Source organism: Lynx rufus, unplaced genomic scaffold (genome assembly GCF_022079265.1).
Source record: "Lynx rufus isolate CCGP_SWC_20201006 ecotype Redwood Valley unplaced genomic scaffold, mLynRuf1.p SCAF_8, whole genome shotgun sequence".
NCBI lineage: Eukaryota > Metazoa > Chordata > Mammalia > Carnivora > Felidae > Lynx > Lynx rufus.
In genome coordinates, this window is record NW_025814896.1 from 127,256,433 (window position 1) to 127,268,535 (window position 12,103).

Below are 12,103 nucleotides of genomic sequence, written 5' to 3' on the forward strand. Positions count from 1 at the left end.
TTGATATGTATACACATTCAGAACAGTGCCCAGCACACAATGCAAGTGCTACACAGTGTTCATTATCATGTGAGTAAGAGCTGGAATTCTACACAGAAATTCTCCTCTCCGTTTGATGCTCTTTTCACTCCGCCAGGTGCACACACCTCAGCGGAACCACCTGCAACACAGGGAAGCCGGCAGGGCCGCCGGCAGGGCCGCCCGCAGGGCCCTGGTCTCCCGTGCCCCTCTCAGTACATCCCTGGCTCCGTTTCAGCAAGCACCATCCTTGAGTTCACCCCCCACTCCCCTCTCAAAAGCAGCCGAAAAGGCTACAAGCTTAGTCTTTACACGCCGGTGTGAAATAAGGCCTTTGGATAGTTCCCACATCTATGAGGGTTCTTGGGATACCAGCAGGAGATACTGGTGTTGGCTCACTAAACAGACAGGATTTTTGTCCGAAGGCAATCAGTGGCTCTCAGGGTCAAAGAGAAGTCTGAAAAAAAAAAAAGCACACCTGGAAACAAGCAGGAACTGGGGACCTTCTGAAGGTCTGCAAGCAGAAACTACTCCTAAAGGAAAGGTCTGGTCGGGGAGCCACTCCAGAAAGGACACATCCAGCGGCCTCTTCCAACCGGGAGCGCCAGACACATTAGGGCTTTTCCAAAGGATTGTAGAAAAGCGCTTATTGCTGCTGGAAGTAACAGACTGCTTTTGGCAAATCATAACTCCTCAGCACATTCACAACAAACCCAGAGAGCCAAGTGTCTGTTGCTGTAGTAAGCTGCCACAGTGGCTATTTCATGGGGTGAAAAAACAAAAGTTGCATTTAACGTTTTAAAAGATACCGTCAAATAAATACGATAGTTCCTTTAGCATCCAATCCATTATCTGGAAGGTAGAAAGAAATGTTCTTCTTCACAAACATCCACATCCAGCTCCTAGAAGCTATCCTGGGAGGATTTTTTTTAAGCTTTCCCCAGGACTATCTGCTGTGACTAATTCCATACTTCATCAACATGAAAAAAAAAATAGAAATAATGAGATTCCCCAGACAATGCAAGCCAAAAAGCTTTCAGTTGGACTTGTTAAAATTAGATCTCACACCTCTCTTTTTTCCAGTTTGTTTCCTAAACGCAATCTCCTCCTTGAGTTTCCAAGTTCTCAAGACAAGGAAGAAGGAGGTGGGGCAGAGCTGGAGGGAGGAAAAGGAGATTCTCTGAAGAGCACAGTATCCATGTGAGAGCACAGCTCAGGACCATGCCCCAGGAGAGAGCTCTGGGCACCACCCCGGGACAGGTGCAGACTTTCCCCAGAGAAGCTGAAAGAATGTCTTCACTCCACAGAAAATAGGAACGAACACTTGAAAAAAAGCAAACTTTGTATACCCTGAAGGAAACACTGGATTGCTTTAGCTGATTTTCACGCTCAAAATTTTCCATGTCTTGAGTTTCCTACTCAAGTTAGTTTAGCAAGGGGAATTCCAAACAGGTACACGCTAGATCAATTTTGTAGCTTCTGAAAAAGTTAACAACAGAATGGTGCAAACAGGGTTTTTTTGTTGCTTGTTTGTTACATAAACAAGAGAAAAATAATGTGTCCCCCCCCCCAAGGAGCCACCTAGTTCTTTTATTTGAAATCACAGATAAGCAACACATTGAATTGCTAAAGTTCAAGTTCCTATAACATTTGATGAAAAGAGGCTAAAACAAGGAACATAACAAAAAATTAACTTGGCTGCAGATTAATTCTATAGCAGTAGTTCTCAAAGTGTGGTCAGGGGACCCCTGGGGTTCCTAAGACCCTTTAAAGGGTCCATGAGATAAAAAACTCATTTTCATAATAAACGAAGATGTTATTTTCCTGTTTACTCTCATTTTCTCATAAGTGGCCGAGGAGTTTTCCAGGGAGTATATGATGTGTGAGATCACAGACTGCACAGAGAAGCAAGGCTAAGAATCCCCCTGCCTTCCATTAAACCAGACAATAAATACATTTGTAAAAATATAAAATAATGCTACTCTTGTATTGTTTTTGTTTTGAAAAAAAAACAATTTTTCATAAAGATATGTCATTTATATTAACATGTAATGAGATTACTATTATTATTTTAAATGAATTAATAATTAATACTTTAAATTTTAACCTCTTTAAGATTTTATTTTATTTTATTTTAAATTTTTATTTTATTTTTTGTGAAACAGAGAGAGACAGAGCACAAGCAGGGGAGGGGCAGAGAGAGAGGGAGACACAGAATCCAAAGCAGGCTCCAGGCTCTGAGCTGTCAGCACAGAGCCCCACACGGGGCTCAAACTCACGAGCTGTGAGATCACGACCTGAGCCGAAGTTGGACGTTCAACCAACTGAGCCACCCAGGCGCCCCAAGATTTTTGTTTTTTAAGTTTTTTTTAATGTCTATTTATTTTTGAGAGAGACAGAGACAGAATGCGAGTGGGTTAGGAGCAGAGAGAGAGGGTGACACAGAATCAGAAGCAGGCTCCAGGCTCCGAGCTGCCAGCACAGAGCCCGACGCGGGGCTCAAACTCACAAGCTGTGAGATCATGACCTGAGCCTAAGTCCGATGCTCAGCTGACTGAGCCACCCAGGCGCCCCAGCCAAGATTTTATTTTTTAAGTAATCTCTACACCCAACAGGGGGTTCGAGCCCAAAACCTTGAGATTAAGGGTCGCATGCTCCACCAACCGAGCCAGCCAGGTGCTCCTAAAATATAACTATTTTAATTTCTAACATATATATTGATAAATGAGAGTACGCACCGCAGCAGCCAGAGTGATGGCAGGGCAGGCATTTAGAAAGTTTCTTTACTTCTTTGACCAAATTTTAGTTGAAAGGAGTGTGTATGAAACTGTAACCAAAGGAGGCATGATGCTTCCAGAAAAATCTCAAGGAAAAAATATCGCAAGCAACAGCAGAAGCCGTTGGATGGGGCTCTAAAGAAAGTGTGGAGAGATTCACCCAGTTAGTGTGGAAGTTGGACATCAAGGTCTCATCCCAGAATATGGAGGCACCAAACTAGTTCTAGAAGACAAGGACTTTTTATTTAGAGATGGTGACATTCTTGGAAAGTATGTAAACGAAAACACATTATTGAAATGGTATCGGAGCACCTGGGTGGCTCATTCGGTTAAACATCTGACTTCAGCTTAGGTCATGAGCTCACGGTTCATGAGTTGGAGCCCCGCATCGGGCTCTGCACTGACGGTACAAAGCCTGGCTTGGGATTCTCTCTCTCTGTCTCTCTCTGCCCCTCTCCCCACTTGTGCTCACTCTCTCTCTCTCTCTCTCTGTCTCTCTCCAAATAAATTAACTTAAAAAAAATGGTACATGTAAAGCTGCCCATTCATAACTGAAGTTGTGAAATCTTTCATCATGTAGTATAATTTCTATGTCTCTCTTTTATAATAAACTAATGGTATCCAAAAAATACTGATAGTTATAATTCACACTAACAGGAGCTTTATGGGGGGGGGTCAATAATTTTTAAGCATGTAAAGAATCTGAGACCAAAACATCTGAGAATGCTATTTTTCATAGGATTAGAATCTCAATTTCTTTTTTTTTCATCAAATTGTTTTTATTGTGAAAAAATACACAGCACATATAATTTACCATAGTAACCATTTTTAAGGGTACAGTTCAGTGGTATTAAAAGTATTCCTGGGGCGCCTGGGTGGCTTAGTCGTTTAAGCATCCGACTTCGGCTCAGGTCATGATCTCGTGGTTTGTGAGTTCGAGCCCCGCGTCGGGCTCTGTGCTGATAGCTCAGAGCCTGGAACCTGCTTCGGATCCTGGGTCTCCCTCTCTCTCTGCCCCTCCCCTCCTCATGCTCTGTCTCTCTCTCCTTCTCAAAAATAAATAAACATTAAAAAAATTTTTTTTAAATTCCTAACATACAACCATCAGTACCTTCTATCTCCCGAACTCTTTGCATCTTGTCAAACTGAAACTCTATAACCAGTTACTACTTGTCTGTGGTTTGTCTACTTCTGTGCCATCAGCTGAGCTGCTCACACCAGTGAGCACACCTGTGGGGCACATGTCTGAGTGCACAGTGTGTGGAGCAGGACCCTGCTGCCAGGGGAGAGAACGGCCACCTCTCTTCTACACCTCCCAATCCTGGAGTTCCAGTACGAGCCTTCTAGCTTCCCACCCTTTACAACTTGCCTCTGCATCTGTGGGCATCCTGAAACCTAACCCCGGTGTCTAATAAATGCTTACGTAGGATTTATCTCTGAGTGGCGAACCCTACCGTATGAGGGAAGGGCTGTAAAACAGGGCTGGCTTGTGCAATTTTAAATGATGTTTCTGGCTGACAGCAGCGACTGGCCAAAAGCAGCTAAAAGCAAACCCATTCATTTAGGACCACATGGCACAACTTCATCCTGTACTCTCAGCTTCTAAGCCCCACAAAAAGGACACTGGAAGAGAAGGCAAAATGCACTAGAGAGTCCACATTTTAAGTCTGGGGGGCACCGGGAGAAGAAAACTTGGTGCCCCTCACCACAAAGATGCACGACACTGACATGTGCTTTTTAATCAGATCAGGAAGTCTGGGGAAACTGCATAAAAGGTGAAGTTCTCAGGCATCATATGAACTTCCATGAGGTTCCTATTTTTGCATATCCAGAGAGCCTATCCTGTAGATTTGTGATCTAAGGAGATGGTGAGAAAAGATGGGCTTATGGAGACCCTTTCACTCTTTGACAGAGATGACTGGTAGATGATCGATAGATTAGATAGATAGATAGATAGATAGATTAGATAGATAGATAGATAGATAAAGATTAGGTAGATAGGACACTGCCACACAAAGGTACTTTGCATTTACACATTTAGCCTGGAGGAGGAGAAGAGTCAACCCTGAAATAGCCCCAGGGCTAAATCATGACCAGGCATGTCTAATCACCAAGAGGAGGAGGGTAGGAAGAGATCTGAAGTCAGCAGCCTCATGAGGGTACCACACTTAGAATACTGGGAATTTTAAAAACCCACAAGAAAAACACGGCACAGAAGGTATATTTATTGACCTCAAAGACAAGCATACTGATATAACCTTTTGCCAGAACCCAGGCGCCTCCTCTCAGTCCAGACCTACCAACCACAGTCTGTAGCTACCAAGTTCTCCCATCCCTCTGGCCAATTAAATTGTTTACCTTAAGTAAATTCCAGGAAATGCTTTTAGGGTCACCTTGGCATGTCAGTCAGGGCTTAAGAAAGCCAGACCAGTCCACAGCAGAATGAAAGTTATACAATGTGGGCATGTTTGGGGCGCCTGGGTGTCAATCGGTTGAGCATGTGACTTCGGCTCAGGTCGTGATCTCATGGACAGTGAGTTCAAGCCCCGAGATGGGCTTGCTGCTGTCGACCTGTCAGCACAGAGCCCTCTTGGGATCCTCTGCCCCCCTCTCTCCCTGCCCCTCCCCCGCTCATGCTCTCTCTCTTAAAAAAAAAACAAAAAACAAAACAAGCAAAAAACAGGGTATGTTCAAACCCCAAATTTTTAGTCTGCTGGCATTCTTTTATCTCACCACAATAATTATTTCCCAGGAGAGAAGTCAGCATTCCTGAAAGAAGTCATCAGGAAGCAGCAAATGGCTTAACTGATCTGGGGGTATCTTTCAGTTCTATGGTCCTATCTATATTCTCATTCCACACAGCTACAAATTGATCACTTTTTCAAGGCCCCATCAGGCTACCTGTGATGTTCATTCTTGATCTTTAGTCCAGCATATTCTGCTAAACATGGGTCCCCAGGTATCTCTCCTGAATCTTTTCATAAGATCCCCACGGGTAAGGAGGAAGAGTCTCACGTGATGAAGAGCAGGTGGTGAGGGATTCCACCGAGACACAGAAAGTTGGCTTAGCCATACCCGGGGCTCTCCACCAGGCCTCACTCCCACATATCTCGGTGGGGCTCGGCATCTCCACACCACCAGGTCTATCACTGGTGTCTCTCCATTTAAGGCAGTTGGTAATCATCAAAGAGCAAATGCTTCAAATCTCACCACAAATGTTCCACATACCCACTCATAGTTCTCCTAATTCAATTTATGAAAACGATCCAAATTAACACATCCGAATGATACGACTGAAGAAAAGTATCCATAGACAGATCACCTATTTTTTTTTTAATCATAAAATCACCAGGCTGTGAGGAAAACAAGAACAAAAACAAACAGAGAAGGACAAGAGATAAGCTCAAATTTCCCCAGCAGTTAGTGACAAAGCCAGAACAGGATTCACATTTCTAATCTTCTAGAAGTGCAAGTGCCATATAACTCCAAGCACAGAGACGTGGACGTGTTGGTTCACTGAGGACGTGGGTGCAGTTCCCTAACCTCGGCCAGGGTGGCTTCCACACAGATGGGCATAGCCTCACACCTCATCCGGCACCTGCTCAGTCTCTCCAGTCCCTTTCAGAACCAACCTGCACAGACGTGGCCTCCACTTCCTCCCCTCGCACTCTTTTTCACTCGGTCCGAGCTGGCTTTAGGTCCTAACTCTCTGACACTCCGGTGCCTGAGCCTCCTTGATCTGTTCTTCACAGGTGATCTTGCAGAAATATGAATTGGCTCCTGATACTCTCCTCCTACAAATCCGTGAGCTCCTTCCCACAGACCCCTGGATAAACTCTAAGGTCCCCAATCTGGCATAAAGGGTGCGGCATGATCTGCCCTTGTCCTCCTCTCCAGCCTTAACCCAGCCACCCAACCCAGCTCTCCAGAAGTTCCTCCAAGGCTCAGTGTGCATCCTTGCCTTCAAAGCTTCACATCCCTCCGCAGCCTGGAATTCTCATTTGATAAACTTCTCATTTGATCAACTCCTGTCCATCCCTCCGAATGAAAAGTCTCTTCCTCAGAAAGGTCTTCCCAGCTCCCACATCTTAACTAGTGCCTTCCCCATCCTTATTCCTCTCTCCTAGGAAGTTGTTTAGAGCACCTGCCAATCCTTAAATGTTTGTTTCCTTTTTTAAAATGTTTTCATCTTATTTTTTTTTTGAGAGAGAGAAAGAGAGTGAGAGCATGAGCAGGAGAGGCATAGAGAGAGGGAGACACAGAATCCGAAGCAGGCTCCAGGCTCTGAGCCGTCTGCACAGAGCCCGACGCGGGGCTCGAACCCACAGACCGCGAGATCATGACCTGAGCTGAAGCCGGACGCTTAACCGACTGAGCCACCTAGGCGCCCCTAAATGTTTGTATTTCTTTGTTTAATATCTGTCTCCCCATCCACCTCCCACCCCTACATGTCTGTTTTTTTTACCACAGCATACTAGCACCTAACAGTGCATAACGCTGGGTAAGTACTCCAATCCTTGTGGAATGAATGCTTATACATATTTTTATATGTAAAGAGGATACATATGATTACATAAGTTCATTGTTAAGTCAACATTGATAAGCATCTGCTAGAAGGTCAGCTGAGCCCAGATGATCCGCTCAGGATGATGAGCAAGAGGCTTTCATTCACCAGGGACCTCCTCAAGCACACTGAAGCCAGCTGCTATCAACATTAACTGCTAATCTGTAACATTATTAGCGAAAAGCAGATGTTAGCCCCTTATCATTCAACATGTGTGCAATTAAAGACAATTTTAAAGGGTACCTACTCCAAGCAAACCATGGTGCAAGGCTCTGCAGGATTCCAAGGAGAGCAAGACCCCCTTGCCCACAAAGAAATGATAAGAGAAAGAAAAATGATAAAGGAAGGCAGGGACGGAAATTCTTCTAAGTCAGATTCTACATTTGATTGCACATTCTCAACATTGTTATTGAATTCGTAATTGGGATTTCTCTCCACGTTTCCCATACCAGGCTCCTGAATGCAAAAATAAAACAACAGCAATAAATATTTTCTCCTCCTTCCCTGTGCCTCCTGACTGCCAAGAGCAGTGCCCAAAAGCCAGTTTCAGGATGAAATTCACAATCAGCCACCTCCAAGGACCCTCCACATCCACGACCTTACTGGAGAGGCAGACGGATGATGTCTTTGGAGTCAGAAGACCCCTTGCTATGACCAATTCCAAGTGGCTCACTTTGCCTTGTTTTCTTCATCTGCAACTTGGGCTTCCAAACCACCACCTGTCCATTGCTTATCACACTCTGTTACTAGAACTTAAATGAGATAACCCTGCGAAAGTTTCTGCAAACTATAGTAGGCTATACAAATGTGACAGTTTGTGACTTTTATCAGGCAAATATTTAGCATCTTGTATTGACCTGTCTCGTGCTTGTTAACCTTGAGTTTCCAGGTCCACTGTGTGTTCAGGCTCAGAGAACACACATCTTTTATTCTGCCTGCCCTTGGTATCTGCAGTACTGGGCACATGGCACCCACACAATAGATTCTCGTAGGTTGGTTACTTATTGGCTTTCTTGACGGATTTGACTCAGAAGACAAAGTGTTCTACGATTTTTCTGGATTTCTCATGGATAAGAAGCACTTTTTCTGGAAATAGCCATAATGTTTACCTAGCCCATGATCTTTATGATCTGTCTTCCTTTTCCCCAATTACATTGGAAAGAAGACTTTTTTGGCAAAAGCCAAAAGAACATTTCTCTAATGCAGTTTTCAAGGTTCCTTCTAAGGATGAGACAGAGGCCAAAAAGTCACTCGGTAACAGCGAGTCACATCTGGTTGGCATAGGGCACAGTGTTGGGGCTGCAGGGATGAACGAGGAGTGCAGAATTTCACAGTCGCTCTGCACCCAGACTGCCAGGGATAGAATCTCGGCTTCACATAGTCCTACTTGTGTGATTTTGCACAAGTCATTTCATTTCTCTCTTTTTTTTTCTCATCTAAAATGGGGTAATAATTGCTACACTTATCGTGGTGAGCATTGTGTGATGTATGGCATTGTGAAATCACTATGTTGTATATCTGAAATTAATATAATATTGTATATCAACTATACTGCAATAAAAATAAATAAATATTTAAAAACTAAAATAGGTAATAATAGACCCCCACCTCCAAAGGTTGCCATCTGGATGAAATGAGTCAATACATCGAGAGCTTTTAGCATAGTGCCTAGTAGAGGGTAATAACAAATATTAGACATCTAGATCTTGTAGCTAAAAAGACTGAGAGTCAAGAGATGAAAAGTGACTTAAGTCCAGGAGCCACAAAGAGATTGAAACCAGGGCTGGACCGCACATCCTTGTGGGCATTTCACCCAAGTGGCACTCTGGAGAATCTACCTTCCAGAAACCTGAGAAGCAAGGGCAGTAAAGACACCCACCTTCCCCCTCTGCCTGGAACTACCCTGGATAGCTGCCCCTGCCTGCTAGTGGGACCCCCAAGCCCAGCCTCCTCTTTTGATCTTCCATGGGACTCAGAATATACCTAGAGGGCTCCCACCTAGTGCTGGCTCCCCAGAAACACTGTGATGAAGAAGGAAAGCCTCACTCCCTAATGGGGTTGTTCTGAAGATTAAATGAGATAATGCCTGGAAAAGTGCCGAGAAGAGTAGCTGGCATATGGTATGCAGTCAATAAATGTTCTCTATTAAAAAAAAAAAAAAAAAAAAGGAGGAGGAAACCCTGTGGTGCCTGCTCTCTCAAAGCTGCACACATTCCAACCCCAAATGCCAGACACAGGGCAGATTGAGATCTCGGGTAGAAGAGAGGGACGCAGAGTCCTGGAAGAATTACAGCAAAGGGCGAAATTCACTTAAGATAGAGGAGGTGTCTGGAGTCCCCATTCTTCTCCATCTTTCTTTAAAAAAAACAATAAGGAAGAAGGAAAAATACTTAGCTGGTGCTTTGCTGGCAAACCCAAGCGTCAGAGTATTGGATTTTTAATATTTTAATATTTCTAAACAGAGCGAAGACTGCCTCCACCCCCTACCCTAATTATTTTTATACACTTGACCAGCAAAAGCTTGGCTTTGCCACACTGATGAATGGGCTTATTCAGGCTGGTTTTCCAGGTAAAAATGGCTCAGACACAAGCCAGAATTAAAACAGATCCCACAAATCTCCTTAGAATATTCACCACCTGCTTTGGATTCAGAGTTCTTAAGCACTTCAGGACCACCTTCTCCTCCCTACCCCAATATTGACAATCCCTAGTTGTGAAAAACACAAATTTAGTATCAGATCAAGAGAAGGAAGGAATCTGGTGGAAAAAAGAAAAGGAAGAACAGAACTAGACTGAGAGCAGAGATTCATGTCGTGCTGCGCATCCCCCAGAGCAGAGCCCAGGGCCTAGCCCAGGGGGAGCTGGTTGTAAAGGCAAAGTGATGAATCCACGTCCCCGCGGAATTTACCACCCAGGGAAGGAGGGAAACCGACATATTACACCAAATTCAACCACAAAATCAACTCCGCCCTCTTTCAGCCTGAACTATGTGGGGAAGAGAAGCACCAGGGCATCTCCCTTTAGCAAAGGGGCAGGTGCTCAGGAAAATGCTTGCTTCCTGTTTACCTGGGCAAGGTATTTGCAAGTAGTCTAAAAAAGGGGGAAACACACACGGTTCTATGCAAATAGTTATGCAAATCACTTAAGCAAATACATGAAAAAGGGAGGGGAAGGTTTCCGATCTGGTTTTCCTCACCTGCCCCCCTCTTCAAAGGGTAAGATGAAATACAAAATCCAGGAGCGGGACGAACTTCAAGTCCGCTCTCTATGAAGACCAGGCACAACCCCGCTCCACCCGCTCACGCTCTGGCCTCAAACCAGAGCCCCCGGGTTATTCAGGTGGGTGGAGGCGGTTCTTCGCTGTCCTCCACCCCTGCCGCGGGCTGCCGGAGTTAGACTACCGGCTCGGTCTCCCTTGTGGAAATGTGTGTGACAGCAAGGACGCAAAAGGTGCTCCTTTCCCAAAAGACGTGGGGAGAGACAGAGCGGGGAAGGCAGGGGGAGGGGGGGACGGGCGGGGAGACCGAGCCCTGCAATGCGAAAGGCTCCCAGCCCGGCTTGCCGCGGCTCCTGCCGGAAAGTCTGGCTTGCTCACCAGCCCATTCACATGTACAGGTCCGGCAGCTACCCCGAGGAGCGCGGGAAAGGGAAGTTCCCGACCCCCCACCACCGTTGCAAAACCGAGGAGTCGGCGGGCGAGTCTACATGGGCCCTGCAAGCCCCAAGCGTCTCCCACCCCGAGCGCCCCGGCAGTCCGTGGGCGCAGCGCCGCACCAGGACAAGGGCCCTGGGTGCGCTCTTCCCCGCAACTGTCGCGGGGCGCCTTGCACCGCTGTAGGGCAAAGGGGAGGGGAGGACTGCCAGGAAAGAAGGCGGAGCAGGCGGCCGGGGAAGCACTTACATTCGCCAGGAAAGCGCCTCCTCTCGAGGAAGAGAAGGAAAGGCTTCCCGGCTAAGGAAACGCCCCAGGGATGCCCTACGCAAAGTGCCGCCTCCCCCCCCGCCCCCCTCCGCTCCCCGACTCTCCCGCCTCCGGTCCGTCCTCTACCCCGCAGCTACCCACCCCACGTCCCAAAGAGGATCCTAGATACCCTCCCGAGGCCTTCAGAGGGGCCCAGCCAGTCTCGCCACCCGCAGCTCGAGCAACAGGCGGATCTTTAGGACTACCAGCGACGGCGGGCTCCGAGGACCGGAGGACGAGGGGCGCCGCGAGACAGACGCCCAGCAGAATGCAAAGTCCCTGCGGGCCTAGACCTGCGCGGTCTTGCCCCCGTGACCTGGCCCGCGGGGCTGCTGGGGCAGCAAAAGGTGGGGAAAGTTGCGGGGTCGCACGGGGAAGTCGCCGGAGTGCGCGCGGAGGAGGGGACAGGAGCAGGTACCTGCAGGAGTCCCGGCGCCTCGAGCTCGCTCCGCTTTGCGACGCCGCCTGCCCGCGCTGCAGGAATCAGGCCTCGCCGCGCGGCCCCGCGCCCGCCGCGGCGGCGGCGAGGAGAGCGGGATGGCCCGCCTGAGTCCGTCGGTCCGTCCCGCCCGGCGGGAGCTAGGCGCCTGGGAGCCGCGAATAGGGCGGGGCGGGACGGGACGGGGCGGGGCCGGCCGCTCGGCCGCCGCCCCATTGGTCGGGCTTCGGCAGCCGCCTGGCTTCGGGCCCTCCGCCCGCGCTCCCCAGGCGGAGGGCCAGGCGCTCAGACGCCGGCTATTGCAGGTTGCGGGACTCAGGCCGTGCGACCCGCGGATGCACGGA

The 12,103-nt window shown here is 47.5% G+C and overlaps 1 protein-coding gene across 1 annotated transcript in view; it reads right to left on the minus strand.

Moving 5' to 3' along the window:
- The window catches only part of KCNS3 (potassium voltage-gated channel modifier subfamily S member 3), a 38,481-nt gene extending 26,648 nt beyond the window's left edge, over window positions 1-11,833 (minus strand). Inside the window, exon 1 of the mRNA XM_047068715.1 lies at window positions 11,739-11,833. The gene's annotated coding sequence lies outside the window, so the exon portion shown is untranslated. The remainder of the gene's footprint in view (window positions 1-11,738) is intronic.
- Between the last annotated feature and the right edge of the window lie 270 nt (window positions 11,834-12,103).